Source organism: Macaca mulatta, chromosome 14 (assembly GCF_049350105.2).
Source record: "Macaca mulatta isolate MMU2019108-1 chromosome 14, T2T-MMU8v2.0, whole genome shotgun sequence".
In the NCBI taxonomy this organism is placed as follows: Eukaryota; Metazoa; Chordata; class Mammalia; order Primates; family Cercopithecidae; genus Macaca; species Macaca mulatta.
The window spans coordinates 46,126,468-46,144,866 of record NC_133419.1 but is presented as its reverse complement, the minus strand read 5'-3'; the positions used below and the strand labels follow the sequence as shown (position 1 = coordinate 46,144,866).

At 42.4% G+C, this 18,399-nt stretch overlaps 1 pseudogene; it reads right to left on the bottom strand.

The window, feature by feature from the left end:
- Positions 1 to 10,194: 10,194 nt before the first annotated feature.
- Positions 10,195 to 11,306, bottom strand: LOC707283 (proliferating cell nuclear antigen-like; annotated as a pseudogene).
- Between the last annotated feature and the right edge of the window lie 7,093 nt (positions 11,307 to 18,399).

The window sequence follows — 18,399 nt, the reverse complement described above, 5'->3', positions numbered from 1 at the left end:
ACCACAGTACCACAAACAAATTAGAGAGGTGAAGAGGGGCAGAAATAAGTCAGAGCAGCAGAAGGGGCTTTGTCCTCCTGGCTATCCCTAGAACCGGGGATGTAGCAGACACTTGAGAAGGGCTTGGTTCTTGGTGGAAGCTTTCTCCCTGGACGCCAGGGCCTTGAGTCTTCCCATCACATGTATGGGAAGCATACATGTGATGTTTCCCATCCCCAAATCCAAGGTTGGGGCCTTTAACTCTCCTTGTTGCAATGCTCAGCCCAAACTGAACAGTGGTTCTTACCAGTCGAGCCCACACTCTAGACTCAGATGGATCTTTTCCAGCTGAAATAAGATCAGTTCAAAAGCTGCTTGTGAAATCAAATCCAGATTTCTGTCACCCGTGCCTTTCAATGTGCACAAGCTTGTTAGGTTCTTAATATATACAGTTGGTCCTCATTTTTCACAGATTCTGAGTCTGTGAATTGATCTGCATGCTGACAGTTATTTGTAACTCCCAAATCAATGCTGGCTGTGCTTTCATGGTCATTCTTGGACATGTACATTGTGGGAGCAAGGGAGGCACCTGTCATGCACATTCGCAGCTGAGGTCCAGCAAGGTGACACTTGCCTTCCTGATTCGGTTATAAACGAGTGTCCTTTTCACGATTTAGTTAGTACTATGGTTTTGCATTTTTGTGCTTTACGTGGATGATTTTGATGTTGAAAATGACCCCCATCATAGTGTTGATGTGCTGTCTTGTGTTTCTAAGTGCAAGAAGGCTGTGATGTGCCTTATAGAGAAAATATGTATGTTTGAGCACCGTTCAGGCCTGAGTTGTAGCACTGTTGGCTGTGAATTCAGTGTTAATCAACAGAATATAGTATATTAAATAACGTGTCTTTAAACAGAAACACACATAAAACAAGGCATTGATTGGTTGATGAAGATGTGACCAGAGGATCACAGGAGCCTAACCCCATGTCTCCCCTAGAAGCAATGGTTCAGAATTCATTAATTCAGTATTACTGGTGACATTATAGAATATAACCACTGTGAATAACAAGAGTCAACTATATGAGGGTAAACTGTTTTCCTGAGAAGTACAATTTATACTGTTATAGCAGGGTCTGGGAATACCAGTTTTACCCCACATCTGCCAGCATTAAAGCGTTAAATATTATCATTAATTTTTTTCTAATTTGATAGGTGAAAAGAGTATGTAGGCTTTTGTTTGTTTGTTTTTTGAGACAGGGTCTTTCTCTGTCACTCAGGCTGGAGTGCAGTGGTGCAATCATGGCTCACTGCAGTCTCGACCTCCTGGGCTCAAGCAGTCCTCCTATGTCAGCCTTCTGAGTAGTTGGGACCACAGGTATGTGCCACCACACCTGGCTAATTGTTGTATTTTTTTTTGTGGAGACGGGGTTTCGCCATGTTTCCCAGGCTGGTTTTGAACTCATGGGCTCAAGCAATCCACCTGCCTCAGCCTCCCAAAGCTCTGGAATTACAGGTGCGAGCCACTGCATGCAGCCTAAAAGTATGTAATTCTAATGTGTGTTTTTTGACTGTCAGCAAGGTTGAATGTTTCTCATTGCTGGCTGAAGTTCAGGCTCAGTGCATATAAGACAAATTTCATTGAGTCCCATGTGAGAGGCAGAAGGGATTGAAGTACTTCCAGGTCATCCTCATGGCAAGAAGCCAGCACCAGGGCTGCATATGGCAAGTTATTTTATTGCAGGACTTCCATTAAGTCAAGGGAAACAACAATTGATTGAGTCCCTGGTGTATACAAGCCCTGTGCCAGTCTTCTACATCCAAGCAGGTTACCTTTTCCCTGGGATAACGCAGCCAGCTCCAATATCAGCTCTTCTCCTCATAGTAGTTAGAGCAGAGTTTTTGGGTCAGACTGCCTTGATATGAAAATAAATAGAACCAACTTACGGGCGGTATGATCTTGGGTACTTTCTTAACCAGTGCTCAGTTTCCTCATCTGTAATAATGGAGTTGATGATAATAATACTATCTTACCTCATAGATTTGACATGTGGATAAAATGAGTTAGCACATGAAAATCACCTAGAACAAAGCCCAGCACACTGTAAAACCTCCATGCATGTTGGCTGTTCTTATTAAGTACCAAAAACCATAGTGGGGCATGGAGAATACATAATCCTTGTCCCACACAAGCTTGCCTAGGAGACAAGATTTGCACCCTTGAAATGAAACTCTTTCCATGTTGGCAGGTGTGGCTTAGCAGAAAGAACACCACCTGAGGTGTCAGGAATTCTAGCTCTGCATCCCATTTGCTGATTTCTTGGACTTAAATCACTTTACCTCTTGGAACCGCGGTATATTCACAGGTTAAAAATATACCTAACCCTTAGGATGCATTCTCACCTGTCTTATTTAGTCTTCACAACATTCAAATGACATCCATCTTAATGTTCCCATTACACTGATGAGGAAATTGCAGCTTACAGGCTGAGGTGTCTTATCTGAGATCCTGTAGCTAGTGAGAGGAAGGACTTTGGATCACAGTCCATTGATATTCTTACCACCCCTGATGCCTCTAGTATAAAATGAAGGATTTGGTTTGGAGGCCTGTCTAGCGCCTGCCAGCTACTAGTCTGTGACCATTTAAGAGGAAGAGTGGTGGGTTAGGGGATTTAGCTTACTTAGGAGGTGCATCTTCATGGTTGGTTAAATCTACAAATTCATCTTGATGCTGTCACTTGATGCTTTACTTTTTTTTTTTTTTTTTTTTTTGAGAGAGAGTCTCGCTGTGTCACCCAGGCTGGAGTGCAGTGGCGCGATCTCGGCTCACTGCAACCTCTGCCTCCCGGGTTCAAGTGATTCTCCTGCCTCAGCATCCCAAGTAGCTGAGATTACAGGCATATGCCACCACACCCGGCTAATTTTTTTGTATTTTTAGTAGAGACGGGGTTTCACCACGTTAGCCAGGATAGTCTCGATTTCCTGACCTGGTGATCCGCCCACCTCAGCCTCCCAAAGTGCTGGGATTACAGGCGTGAGCCAGCTTTACCTTTTTTGAACGTCACCTCTCTTAGTTTCCCCAGAATGGGTGACTTTCAGCCAGTGTTTCTGCATTGACTTGTTTTCTGGCTGGAGCCTCTTTTGCCTGCCAGTGTGAGCAGGATCAACACATGTGTTCCTCTTCCCTCCTCTTTGCTCCTTCTCTCTGCCGTCGTTTCTGAAGCTGCAGTCAATAAGTCTTGCTCGGGAGTTGTTCTGCAGCTTGAACAGTTAGGCAAGTCTAATCTTTTTGTTTGCAGCCACTTTGGGCAATTGGCTACTGAATATGCTGCCTCTGCTAGCCTTCCCTGCTTGCTGGGAGAATTAAGTTCCCTCCTCCCCAGCTCCTCTGATACTGAGTAGTAGAGCGCACAGTGGCTAACACATCCTCATGACATAATCCCTGCCCTTTGGCAAGGTCAAACATTACTTTGCTCTTTGACACCTGCAGACTAAATGCCATAATTACCTTTTTGTTTTGATAGGAACTGGTATTAGGTTTCGACTTCTTGCTTTTTCCTCAAAATCAAGGCTATTTGGCTGTCATGGGGCTACCCATCCTAAGACAGTAGAATCCAAAATGAACTTTCTTTGCTTATTTGCTGTCATTGCAAGTGGCAGCTCTATGAGAATGGCCTACCCTGCTTGTAGCTGTCACCTCAGCCCATCTCAGGGCGTTGGCTTGTCAGGGGAAGAAGGATTACATGTGGTATTATATTAGGCCATTCTTGTGTTGCTACAAAGAAATACCTGAGACTGGGTAGTTTATAAAAAGAAGTTTAATTGGCTTACTATTCTGAAGGCTGTACAAACATAGTGCCGACATTGCTAGGCTTCTCGGTAGGTCAGGGAGCTTTTACTCATGGCAGAAGGTAAAGTGGAGGCAGGCACATCACATGGTGAAAGCAGGAGCAAGAGAGAGAATAGGTGGGGGCGGTGCGGGGGAGGTTAGGTGCCACACACTTTTAAATGACTATATCTCATAAGAACTCATTATCACAAAGACATCACCAAGCCATAAGGGATCCGCCCCCCAACCCAAACGTCTCCCACCAGGCCCCACCTCCAACATTGGGGATTACAATTCAACATGAGGTTTGTGTGGGAACAAATATCTAAACTATATCAGGTATCAATGGTCCTTTTCTTGCTGAGTCTTTTCTCACTGGTTAGCAATGAAGAAGACAAAGTTAATGGCGTGTGTGTGTGTGTGTGTGTGTGTGTGTATGCACATGCAGAAATAAATACACTCATTCACTAGTAAACAAATTAGAATCAGAATGCAGTGTCATTTAGTTGGTGAACTTCTACTCTTCTTTTGAGGTCCAGACCAGGGGCCACCTCCCCTGTGAGGCATGAACTGATGCTTAGACTTTTTATGCTTGTCCTGCTCCTGGTGTGGGCATTGACTATAACTGTTAACATCCCTATATGGTAATATATCTCTCTACAGGCTTATCTCTTACTCAACTGTGGACTCCTTGAGATCAGAGACTAAATCTTAAGTATCTTCATTTTTCGATTGTTTGGGAGAAAGCCTAGCACAATAGGAGTTTAATAAATGTTTGTTGAATGAATGAATGAAGTGGTGGGTAGATGCCCCCTGTGTCTGGGTAAGCCATTGTGCCAGTTTATTCTCTTAGTGGTTACAGCCAAAGCTGAATGTCATCCATCAAATGGATTCTGACTTGCAAACACTGAAAAAGCACATTATGATGAATGTCACTTGCTCAGCCAAGCCCCATTACAAAAGGCCAGTGGACCGCAAATGTAACAGCCTCTAAACCCAAACTGGGCAAACAACTCTCCTGCTTGGAACCTAAACTGAACCGAGTATCTGTCATCTATTGAAATTTCCAACTGAGCTAAAGTTGTTCCCTGCCTCCCTGAATCACCCCCTCCAATGCCTCCTGGCCAAATTTTACTTGGTAAACTAGTTGCAATGGGAATCAAACCTATATTTTATTCCAGAACAAAATAAGAAGTTTAAAAATATTTCCATTCCTGCATAAACCAATACTTCATTTCATTGGCATTCTGCCCTTCTGTGAGTCTGTTTATCTTATGGATCAAATAATGCATCATTTGGCAAATTATGACTGCCATGGAAGTGGGCCGGACTACTCCTTTGTTTTCAGAGGGCAGACCTAAAACCAACTGCCCTTGTCCCTGACACCAGGTTTGGTGTCACCACATGAGGGTGGTTAATTCCTTATCATCTCAGATGCCCCCATCCACAGGGAACTTCACTATTTCCATGGCATGTTCAGAGCCACTCTCTCACTCAGTTCCAAAAATAGCCCTGTGAGCTGGGTGGGCCCAGGATATTATCCCCATTTTAGAGATAAGGACATGGAGACCCAGAGAGGAGGTCACAGAGGTCACACACACACTTGCCCAAGTGCTAGAGACAGGACTCAAACTTTATTTTGGGGGATTCCAGCTTGATTTCTCTTACCTCAATGACTCAACCATGCCTTCTGAGCACCCAGCCTGCTGCTCAATTGCCCATGTATAATTTGGTTCCCCAAGCATCTTCCCTAAGTGAATGTGTGCAAGTTAAAGAAAACTGTTTAATGGAAAGACTGTTTTGTGCCAGTTCCTCAGTTTTCCTCCTTCCACTGCCAATGCAAGAAAAACCTTGGTTATTTAAAAGTCAGGTTTATTAAGGTGTATTTTACACACAATAAAGTACAATTGCATGGGTTCTGAAAAAAGCATACACTCCTGGAATGATCGACAATCTAGATAAAATATTTTCATCACCCCAAAAATTTTCATTGAGCCCTTTTGCAGCCCTCCTTCCCTACTCACAAGCACACTGTAGGTAAATGAATACCAGCTACTTAATACAGTTAATTGTAATGTCTAGTCACTAGAACTCAGTCCAAGTAATACAAGAAAGAAACCAGTCATTTAATCTACCAAACACAAAATATGCCTTGCAGCATTTACTGGGGATGTTTTAAAGTCTTTCTTTACAACTTCAGGGCCTTTTTGCTTTCTTGGTTGGGTCCAACATACATGGAATTTAAGACATCTTCATCCTTTAAGGGAGTGAAGTCACAAAAAAAGGGTATTTATATTAGAGAATTTTTTTCACAGCCATACTCCTCGGGCCCCATCACACATCTACTGAAACTTCCAAAGCTCTTGTAAAAGACGCCCTAGGCTGAAAAGAAATGTGACCTCTATAGTCTTACAAAGTCCCCAAGACTTTGGGTACATTAGGCTTCTGAAGAGTGTTAACTTTTGCTAACTAACATGACAAAATGATGAAATACATAGGATTTGTTTTACTTTCCCCTGTTTGCTACTTGAGCACAGTTAGAATGAAATAAGCTTGACAGATCCCTCCAGATAACTGGTACCCTACTGTGTTTGAAATATTTTTGACCTTCACCAGGGTGCTCTAGACTAAAAAAGCATTTACATGAAATGGTAGCTTTAGCTGATAATTCAGTAGATACTTGCAACAGTCCTGGTACAAATGAAAGCACTGCCTTGTGACATTTGAAATTCAGGTAACTTTATTTAAATTCAAAAACAATTCTTAAAATTGCATTTAGAGTCAAGACCTTTTTGTATTATAAAAATCACAAGATGTATTTCTAAGTAAGGCAAAACTAGTTCTAGGTTAGCAAGACCAGATTTGACTTTAGACTTACTTTATTCTTTAAACAAGTTATAGAAAATACAAAACCACACAACTACATGGAAACTGAACAACCCACTCCTGAATGACTACTCAGTAAATAATGAAATTAAGGCAGAAATAAATAAGTTCTTTGGAACCAGTGAGAACAAAGAGACAACGTACCAGAATCTCTGGGACACAGCTAAAGCAGTGTTAAAAAGGAAATTTATAGCACTAAATGCCCATATCAGAAAACAGGAAAGATTCAAAATTGACACCCTAACATCACAATGAAAAGAACTAAAGAAGCAGGAGCAAACAAATTCAAAAGCTAACAGAAGGCAAGAAATAACTAAGATCAGAGCAGAACTGAAGGAGATAGGAAAATAGAAAGACATGAAAAACCCTTCAAAAAATCAATGAATCCAAGAGCTGTTTTTTGAAAAGATTAACAAAATAGATAGACCACTAGCCAGACTAATAAAGAAGAAAAGATAGATGAATCAAATAGACACAATAAAAATTATAAAGGTGATATCACCACTGATCCCACAGAAATACAAACTACCATCAGAGAATACTATAATCACCTCTGTGCAAATAAACTAGAGAACGTAGAAGAAACAGATAAATTCCTGGACACATACACCCTCCCAAGACTAAATCAGGAAGAAGTCGAATCCCTTAATAGACCAATAACAAGTTCTGAAATTCAGGCAGTAATTTATAGCCTACCAACCAAAAAAGTCCAGGACTAGACGGATTCACAGCTGAATTCTACCAGAGGTACAAAGAGGAGCTGGTACCATTCCATCTGAAACTATCCCAAACAATAGAAAAAGAGGGACTCTTCCCTAACCATTTTATGAGGCCAGCATCATCCTGATACCAAAACCTGGCAGAGACACAACAGAAAAAGACAATTTCAAGCCATTATTCCTGGTGAACATTGATGTGAAAATCCTCAATAAAATATAGGCAAATTAAATCCAGCAGCACATTAAAAAGCTTATCCACCATGACCAAGTCGGCTTCATCCCTGGGATGCAAGGCTGGTTCAACCTATGCAAATCAATAAACGTAATCCATCACATAAACAGAACCAATGACAAAAACCACATGATTATGCAGAAAAGGCCTTTGATAAAATTCAACACTCCTTCATGCTGAAAACACTTAATAAACTAGATATTGATGGAACATATCTCAAAATAATAAGAGCTATTTATGACAAATCCACAGCCAATATCATACTGAATGGGCAAAAGCTGGGAGCATTCCCTTTGAAAACTGGCACAAGACAAGGATGCCCTCTCTCACCACTTCTATTCAACATAGTATTGGAAATTCTGGCCAGGGCAATCAGGCAAGAGAAAGAAATAAAGCGTATTCAAATAGGAAGAGAGGAAGTCAAATTGTCTGTTTGCAGATGACATGATTGTATATTTAGAAAACCCCATCGTCTCAGCCCCAAAACTCCTTAAGGTGATAAGCAACTTCAGTAAAGTCTCAGCATACAAAATCAATGTGCAAAAATCACAAGCATTCCTATACACCAATAATAGACAAACAGAGAGCCAAATCATGAGTGAACTCCCATTCACAATTGCTACAAAGAGAATACCTAGGAATACAACTTACAAGGTATGTGAAGGACCTCTTTTAGGAGAACTACAAACCACTGCCCAAGGAAATAAGAGAGGACACAAACAAATGGAAAAAAAATTCCATGCTCATGGATAGGAAGAATCAATATTGCTAAAATGGCCATATTGCCCAAAGTAATTTATAGATTCAATGGTATTCCCATCAATCTACCATTGACTTTCTTCACAGAATTAGAAAAAACTACTTTAACTTTCATATGGAACCAAAAAAGAGCCCATATAGCCAAGACAATTCTAAGCAAAAAGAACAAAGCTGGAGGCATCATGCTGCCTGATTTCACACTATCCTACAAGGCTGCAGTAGCCACAACAGCATGGTACTGGGACCAAAACCAATATATAGACCAATGGAACAGAACAGAGGCCTCAGAAACAACACCGCACATCTACAACCAACTGGTCTTCAACAAACCTGACAAAAACAAGCAATGGGGAAAGGATTCCCTACTTAATAAATGGTGCTGGGAAAACTGGCTAGTCATGTGCAGAAAACAGAAACTGGCCCCTTTTCTTACACCCTCATACAAAAGTTAACTCAAGATGAATTAAAGACTTAAACGTAAAACCCAAAACCATAAAAACCCTAGAAGAAAACCCAGGTAATACCATTCGGAATATAGGCATGGGCAAAGACTTCATGACTAAAACACCCTAAGCAATTGCAACCAAAGCCGAAATTGACAAACGGGATCTAATTAAACTAAAGAGCTTCTGCACAGCAAAATAAACTATTATCAGAGCACACAGGCAACCTACAGAATGGAAGAAAATTTTGCAATCTATCCTTCTGACAAAGGTCTAATATCCAGAATCTAGAAGGGACTTAAACAAATTTACAAGAAAAAACAACAACCCCATCAAAAAGTGGGCAAAGGATATGAACAGACACTTCTCAAAAGAAGACATTTATGTGGCCAAAAAATATATGAAAAAAAGCTCATCATCTGTGGTCATTAGAGAAATGCAAATCAAAACCACAGTAAGATACCGTCTCATGCCAGTTAAAATGGCGATCATTAAAAAGTCAGGAAACAACAGATGCTGGAGAGGATATGGAGAAATAGGAAAGCTTTTACACTGTTGGTGGGAGTGTAAATTAGTTCATCCATTGTGGAAGACAATGTGGCAATTCCTCAAGTATCTAGAACCAGAAATACCATTTGACCCAGCAATCCCATTACTAGGTATATACCCAAAGGATTATAAATCATTCTACTATAAAGACACATGCACACATATGTTTATTGCAGCACTGTTTACAATAGCAAAGACTTGGAACCAACCCGAATGCCCACCAATGATAGACTGGATAAAGATAATGTGGCACATATACACCATGGAATACTATGCAGACATAAAAATGGATGAGTTCTTGTCCTTTGCAGGGACATGGATGAAGCTGGAAACCATTATCCTAAGGAAACTAACACGGGAAGAGGAAAGCAAACACCACATGTTCTCACTCATAAGTGGGAGTTGAACAATGAGAATACATGGACTCAGGGAGGGGAACATCACACACTGGGGCCTGTTGGGGGGTTGGGGGAAGCAGAGAGAGAGCATTAGGACAAATACCTAATGCTTGCATGGTTTAAAATCTAGATGATGGGTTGATGGGTGCAGCAAACCACCATGCCACATGTATACCTACGTAACAAACCTGCATGTTCTGCACAAGTATCCCAGAACTTAAAGTATGATTTTAAAAAAAGAAATTATAGAGAATAGAGAAAAATAGGTTATTTACAGAAAGTTATACTTACGTATGTACTCAGAAGCATAAATTTGGTGACAGAAAAGACTTTATTGTATACTGGCATCTCAGAAGCAGTTCTGAAAGAGCTTAGTTTTATTTTCTTGAATTTTAAGAATGCCTAAGATCTTTCTTCATTTTCAATATTGGGAGGCAAGTAGTATTTACTTTAAATGTCCCATATTGCCCGGGCACAGTGGCTTATGCCTGTAATCTGAACACTTTGGGAGGCCGAGGAGGATGGATCACCTGAGGTCAGGAGTTCAAGACCAGCCTGACCAATATGGAGAAATCCTGTCTCTACTAAAAATACAAAATTAGTTGGGCGTGGTGGCACATGCCTATAGTCCCAGCTGCTTGGGAGGCTGAGGCAGGAGAATCGCTTGAACTTGGGAGGCGGAGGTTGCAGTGAGCTGAGATCGCGCCAAAGCACTCCAACCTGAGTGACAGAGTGAGCCTCAGTTTCAAAAAAAAAAAAAAAAAAAAAAAAAAAAAGAAAAGTCCCATATTAGCAATGTTATACTCTATAAGGGGTACATCTGCAGACATATCGAGTGTCACTGTAGAAGAGCATGGAATGGCTTTTGTGAAGAAGTTCAGGTACATCAGTGCAAAAGTTAACTGAACTAGTTCTTTCATCTCTATGGTAACAGCTTCCTTCTCTTTATCAACATTACTTATTTGTGACAATTTAATGTTTCTATTTGCAAGTTCTCCAGTTGCAGAAAATTTCACTCCATCTTTTGCACAGGAAATTACTACAGCATCTCCAGTATGACTGAGATCTCGGCATATGCATGCAAATTCACCAGCAGGCATCTTTACTACACAGCTGTACTCTTGTTCTGGAATTCCAAGTTGTTCAGCATCCAAATCCATTAGCTTCATTTTATAATCTGAAACTTTCTCCTGATTTAGTGCTTCAAATACTAGTGGCTAAGGTGTCTGCATTATCTTCAGCTCCTAATGTCATGACATCTTCATTGCCAGCACAGTGTAGTATTTTGAACATACTGGTGAGGTTCATGCCTATGGCCAGGTTGCAGTCGCAGCAGCACGTATTGAAGCCCTTGGAGCAGTGGGTGACTTGCCCCGAGGAGATGCAGGACGAGTCTATGCCGTGCACATTCAGCTGCTTGAGCTAATGTCCCGACAGGCCTCACTGATGAGGTCCTTGAGGGCCTCCAACACATTCTTCAGGATGGAGCCCTGGACCAGGCGTACCTTGAACATGGTGGAGTCACAATGACATGGCTACAGGCAGGTGCAAAGGAAGAAGGTCTAGCCAGTTTTGGCTTTATGAAGCTCAGAGCAAATGGGTAAATGCAGTGAGAAGAGGCTGAGACCTCAAAAGATGATGACAAGTCCACTATGCCTGCAACTGTTTAATCAAGTCTTGGTTTTCTAATGAAGAGCTGGTGTGGGTTCAGGAGCATGAGTGGTGGAATTCACAGATTGCTATCCTCAGAATACCTTCCTGGCAGAAACCCAGGAGCCATGCTGGGATCCACACCCACTCCACCTCCTGCCCCTGCAGTTTCTGCTGGCATCACTGGAGACAGTGGAGACTTGTCCATTACTCTGGCAGGGATTGGACATACCTCCAATGGGTTGTTGCTCCAGAAACCAGAGAGCAAAAGAAGCCTCTGACTAGGCTGTCACCAGCCCCTGAGTGGATGCATCATGCCCAGGGATTGAGAGTGAGCCATTGAAGCCCCAGGCTGGTGGTAACCAAGTTCCTTGAAGCCTTTACATTGCATATTGCTGAGTGGCACTATTGTAGGCAGGAGAGGAGGGCCAGAGAGGCATAAAGGCTGTCTGCCCCCAAGCTTCTTCCTGGAAGGCCTGCAGGTACCTAAAGTGTCAGAAAAGCCATTAGTGCTTCCTCCCCAGGTGTCCCCAAGTGTCCCCAGTGGTCTGAGAGATGATCTTAGGAGTCACTTGGAGGAATATTGGGTTTTAAATGTAATAGTCATGCATTTTAATGTCTCTTCTATTTATGGCAAGTCATATAGGTTTTCGATTAGTGGTCATAATGGTTTTTTAAAAATAATGTTAAAAAAGTGAATCAGTCTCAAGCCTGTAATCCCAGCACTTTGGGAGGCCGAGACGGGCGGATCACGAGGTCAGGAGATCGAGACCATCCTGGCTAACACGGTAAAACCCAGTCTCTACTAAAAAATACAAAAAAAACTAGCCGGGTGTGGTGTCGGGCACCTGTAGTCCCAGCTATTCGGGAGGCTGAGGCAGGAGAATGGTGTAAACCCGGGAGGCGGAGCTTGCAGTGAGCTGAGATCTGGCCACTGCACTCCAGCCTGGGTGACATAGCAAGACTCCGTCTCAAAAAAAAAAAAAAAAATTAATCAGTTTAAAGAAAATTGTTAAGAGAAGCAGCATAGTATAGTAGTTAAGAGAATGAACTCTGAATACAGATGCATGGTCAGATTCCCAGTACCACACTTACTAGCTATGGGACAGTGGGTAAATACTTCACTGTGCTGTGGTTTCTTTATCTTTAAGGAATAACAGTAGTACCCACTTCATGAGTTAGTTCATGTAAGCACTTACAACATGTCCCAGCTCACACTAAGCATCACACAGGTAACTTAAATAAAATGCAGAAAATCAAGGTGGCAGGGGAGTATAGGGCAAACGTAATGAGGATGGGTCTAGTACAAGAGAAGGTTGTAGGAACGTTTGTCTTCTGCAGTTCTTGCTGTGACAGATGGGTGCCCAGAGCCCAGGGAGCAGAAAGGTTGTATCCAAAGTCATAAACTGACATTGCATGGCAGGGCAGAATGAAATCCCTGCTCACTTGACTTACTATCAACTACAGGGCTGCAGAGGTGGCCCCTTCTATGGAGAAAGACAATTTGTCCCATGGGCCACTCAAAGTGGCAAACATAGTCTTCAACAGAGGTGACACAGACATACCTTGGAGGCAGCCATGCCATTGCTGACCCCTCAGATGGTTGCAGTTTCCCATAGCTCCCTACTTGCTGATGAGATGGCCACGGCCATAAAGCAGTCTTCCAGAGTCTGTCCCAGGTAGATCTCAGGCCTCCATATGCCAGGGCCAGGCCATAGAGGTCATGGCTGGAGCCTCAGGACCTACCACAGAGCTGACCCAGAGAAGCCTCTGAAGGAATGTTTGATGACTCACCAAATGAATGAATGAGTAAATAAATAAACAAATGCTCTTTCATCATCCCCATTACATGGATCAGCTGATCAGCTAAGCAGAGGATATGCTTGTGCCCAAGGGCCCTTTTGGTGCAGTGTGTGTTCTTTCTGTGGGTGAGGCTGTGGAGGTATGTGTCTGCAGAAGGTGCTAGGATAGTCCTGGGTGTGTCACACATGAGGCCATGCCCTACACTTGTGCAGGTTTTCTGTGACCTCTGAGATCTGAAAGATCAGTGTTTGCTAGAGCTGAATAACAGTGAGGTTAGGGGAGTTTGAAGGAGGGAATGGAGGTGTGACATTTCTGGGGCCCAGTCCTGTAGGCAGGTTTAGGGCTTAATGACTATAATCACTTTGGCATGAGCAGCTGACATGGGCTCCTCACTCTATAGTTTACCTAGAGCGCTGCCACTCCAGTTTCATCACTGGGTCCTCAGCACTGCATGAGAGCAGAGCAGTTATTGCAGTTTCTATTTAAAAACAAAGCCTGTTAAATGGCAAAGCTGGATAGAATCAGCTCCTCTGAGCCCATGTCCAGTATGATCTCAAGCCAGGGTGCCTTCGGGTTGTGTATATCCCAGTAACCAATCCTGGCTGTGGCATGGTGCTTAGCACATGATTCTCATCCCCTACCTCCAGGATTGTTTGCTGAAGAGTCAGTGACCAAATGAATAGTGCAAAGGAGAGACAAGAGACCTGGGTCGAGGGCAAAGGGTGTCAGGTCAGGGCTGAAGGGCGCAGGAGGAAGAAAGGGCTGGAAGGAATTCTCTGAAGATGGGCTGCTTCTTTCATGACTACGTTGGCCAGGCCAGGTTTTGGCTCAAGCCTTTCCTTGCTTTTAACTTATCAGAAAATTTGTCATTGGTTCCCTAAATATTGAGAATAAATCCAAAGTCCCACCATGGGCCATAAGGTGCCACATGAGCAGGCTGCCCACTGTCTTCTCTCTTCTACTCTGTAGCCCATGGAATGTCACTCATTGGCTGCCTTTTGCCATTTCTAAAACATTCCAGCATACTCAGGCATCAGGGCCTTTGCACTTGCTGTTCCCTCTGCCTGATATGCCTTTCCCCCACTATCTACCTCAAATGTACCTCCTCAGAGAGGCCCTCTCTGCCACCTTGCCCCCGTGGTCTTCTTGTTTTTCTCCATAACACTGATCACTCCTTGGCATTTTATTGTATACGCATTTCTATCTGTCCACTGGAAATGAAGCATCACAAGGCCAGAGATCTTTGCCCGCTTTGTTCACTGCTGTATGCCCAGTGCCTAGCATGACTCACATTTATTAGGCATATTAGATACAAATTAAATGTATTTGAATGAGTTAGTATGGTTTGGAGCTTTTACCTCTCTGAAGCTTCTAGGTGTGCTACTTTCACAGGAAGAGTGATCCTGGCCTAGGATGCTAGTGCCTACAAAGTAGCAGAGCTTGTACTTTATTAGATTCACTATATCCTTACGAAAGAGGAGGCACATTGGATAAGATGCAGCCCCGGTTCCCCAGGCTCTGCCAAAACCAACGTGTCCCAGTCTGAAGCAGATCCTAGTTAAGCTGGATGGTGGACTGGTAGACCAGCATCCCTCTGGCCAGAGCAGACGTGGATGGCAGGACTGGCAAAGATCGGGACTGAGAATGGCTGAGATCAGGACATCAGGGGTCAAAGATCAAGACAGGGATCTGGGGCTGGGACTAGGGCTGGGAAGAGCCAATGGGTCCTTGGTGGGCATTTAGGGGAGCTGGGTAGTTGATATGGTTTGGCTGTGTCCCTACCCAAATTTCATCTTGAATTGTAGCTCCCATAATCCCCATGTGTCATGGGAGGGACCCAGTGGGAGGTAATTGAATCATGGAGGCAGTTTCACCCATACTGTTCTCATGGTAGTGAATAAGTCTCACAAAATCTGATAATTTTATAACGGGAAACCCCTTTCACCTGGCTCTCATTCTGTCTTGCCTGCTGCCATGTATGATGTGCCTTTTGCCTCTGCCATGATTGTGAGGCCTCCCCAGCCACCTGGAACTGTGAGTCCATTAAACTTCTTTTTCTTTACAAATTACCCATCTCAGGTATGTCTTTATCAGCAACATGAAAACGGACTAATAGAGTAGCCAATGTGTCTGGAATGATAATGGGGGGCCAGTTAAGGTGGCTTCTTGTAAGCCGTTGATACTTAGGACTTCTCTGCTGGCCCTACCTGGGCATGAAAGATCCATTTCTTGGCAGGATAAACGACAATATTGTAATATGTAAAGATCCTACATATCTGCTATCTCATAACAACCATGTGTAGTATATTTATTCATTTAGCCAACAAATATGTGTTGATCCTGTGTAAGAACCAGGCACTGTAGATGTTGCCTCAGTCACTGTTTTAGTCCATTTGTGTTGCTATGGACTCAGGTATACCTGAGCCTGGATGATTTATAAAGAAAAGGGGTTTATTTGGCTGACGGTTCTGCAGGCTGTACAAGAAGCATGAAGCTGGCATCTGTTGATGGCTTCTGGTGAGGGTCTCAGGCTGTCTCTACTCACTGCAGAAGGGGAAGGGGAACCGCTGTGTGCAGAGATCATGTGGTGAGACAGGAAGCAAGGGAGGGGAGGGAGGTGGCAGGCTTTTTATAACAATGAGTGCCTCCTGGGAACTAACAGAAAACTCATTACCTCAAGGGGGCACCAAGCCATTCAGGAGGGATCCATCCCCATGACAAAAACACCTCCCATTATGCCCCATCTCCAACACTGGAGATCAAATTTCAACATGAGGTTTGGGGGACAAACATCCAAACTATAGTAGTCACATATAGGCAATCTCTACATTTATAGAGGTAACTAACACTCCTTCAACAAAATAGATGATTGTTTACTAAAATACATCAGTTGCTTTATCATCCGTGCTAAGACTAGTGGTTATTACGTGGTAGATGCTCAATTAATATTTTTGAATTGCTGGATGAATATGTAGGTTAATGACTTCATCCATTTACTGAACAAGGAAGTAACCCAGAAAAATCAGATTTGGAAATCTGGCTCAGGGTGGTTTTACTCTTGAGACCAAATAGTTCTCTCTGATTCTAAGACTTTGAAGGTTTACAGATTTGGTATTAATACATTTCTAAACTGAAAATACCAAAAAATATTGTGGGAAAGTGGTTAAAAGTTGCCAGTTTTTCATTTTTCCAAGTAAGGAGATGGAGAAAGATATTACCAACAATTGTTATTTCATAAAAGGGCATTTAAACACTTCAATTGTGTGAAGGGTGATCCTAGAATTTTAAATCATTGGATACATATTGGTTCTATGAAAAAGTTACTACATTGTTCTAATTTTTTTCCCATTTCACTGAGGATTGGGGTAAACTTCACTAATCCACAGTGAAGAGACAGGTCCGAGCTCACATGGGCATTTGGGAGCCTCTGGCCTGGAGGAACCAGTCACTCAAGTTCTTTCCTCTCTCTTTGTCTCTCTTTTTACCCTCTTCCCTTTCTTCTTCTCTTTCTTCTTTCTTTCTCACCTCTTACATACAGACACACTTAGACACACTGAGGCACATTTCAAAATTCCAAAGAGAAGCAGGCCATGCATCAGAGTTAGACCTCAGGTGGAGAAGAAAGACCACCTCTCCTGTTCTGAGCACTGCTTTCCCAACTCTAAAAAGAAAAGGAGAAGGGGGTGGGGGTGAAGGGGAGGAGAATCTTCCCTACCTTCCCATCAACATTCTTTATTATATCTGTTCAAAGTGAAAAAAAAAATGGTTTTAAACTCTCAGTTTATGACTCCTATTAATCACATGTAATAACCCTCCCAATTATTAAATTATGGGGACATGTGTTTCCTCAGCCAAACAGAATAATTATTTACTGAAATGAATTAACATATAGAAAAGCCTCAGTTCTATGGAGGTTGAAACTTTGCATAATGAGTTTATCAGCCTTAAAAGCACCAGAGGAGGTTTTTTTTTTTTTTTTTTTTTTTTTTTTTTTTTTTTTTTGGTGAAATAAATACACTGATTATGGTGAAGCTTATCCGTGCTGGCATCTTGCCATTTGCTATTTCTTTAATAAACACAGGTCGAGTTGTGTATCTGTTTTCAGTTTCATTTATCAAGGCTCCCCTTTGCAATTAACAGCTGTGGTAGAGGTGGGGTGGGGGTAGGGAAGACATGTTCTTACCAGCCTCCTCCTCCAGGTCCCCAAAGTTGCTCATTTGGGGCTCTCTTTGTATTTTAATAGGCTTGCCAATCAGCTGACAGCAGCAGTAGCAGCAGCAGCGATGCACAGATCTGATCTGCGTTGGCAATATACTTATCACTCAGACATGCATCTCCAGGACACCAGCCTTAGCAGGAAGGGGAGCCAATCAAGGGGAAACAATTATGCAAATTTAAAATGTAAACTCTCTGGAGCCCCTGCCACAACCTGGTAAGAGGATGAAGGTCTGCTTTCCATTCCTTTTGCTATTGACAGCAAGCTCTCTTCCCACATATCTTCCAGGGAGATTCCTAAGTCATTTAAGCATCTGCAAAATGGCCCCATGGACATGTGTTGGGAATGAGGATTTATGGGTAATTATATCTAAAAAACTCTTATTTTTCATGGTACTCATGAAGCCACCCAGTCTCCTAAATTTTTTTATCTAGTGATGTAGGGACTGTGTCAAATGTTCACCAAAGGACATTTAGGTCATTCATTCATTCAACAAGCATTTAGTAATGTATATTTCAAAATTGCTGAAAGTAGATTTTAATTGTTCACACTCCTCCCAAAATGAGAAGTATGTGAGGTGATGGACATGTTAATTAGTTGTATTTAATCATTCCATATTGTGTACATATATCAAAACATCAGACTGTATCCCATAAATATATACAATTACTTGTCAATTAAAAATAAAATTTGAAAAAAATACAGGCATGTATTCAAGGGTGCAATACTGGGAGCTTCTGGAGCTTATAGTTTGGTTACTTTGTTTATTCCTTAAAAAACAGATAGCAAACGTCTACTCGGAGTGAGGTACTGGTTTTGGGTGGAGAAAAGACAGATGAAGTTCCTGCAGTCATGGAGCTTGCCTTTGGGGATGGGTGGGTGCAGGAGCATGGCATGAGGCTTCTGATGTGGTTCTCAATAAGAACCATGACTCCTGG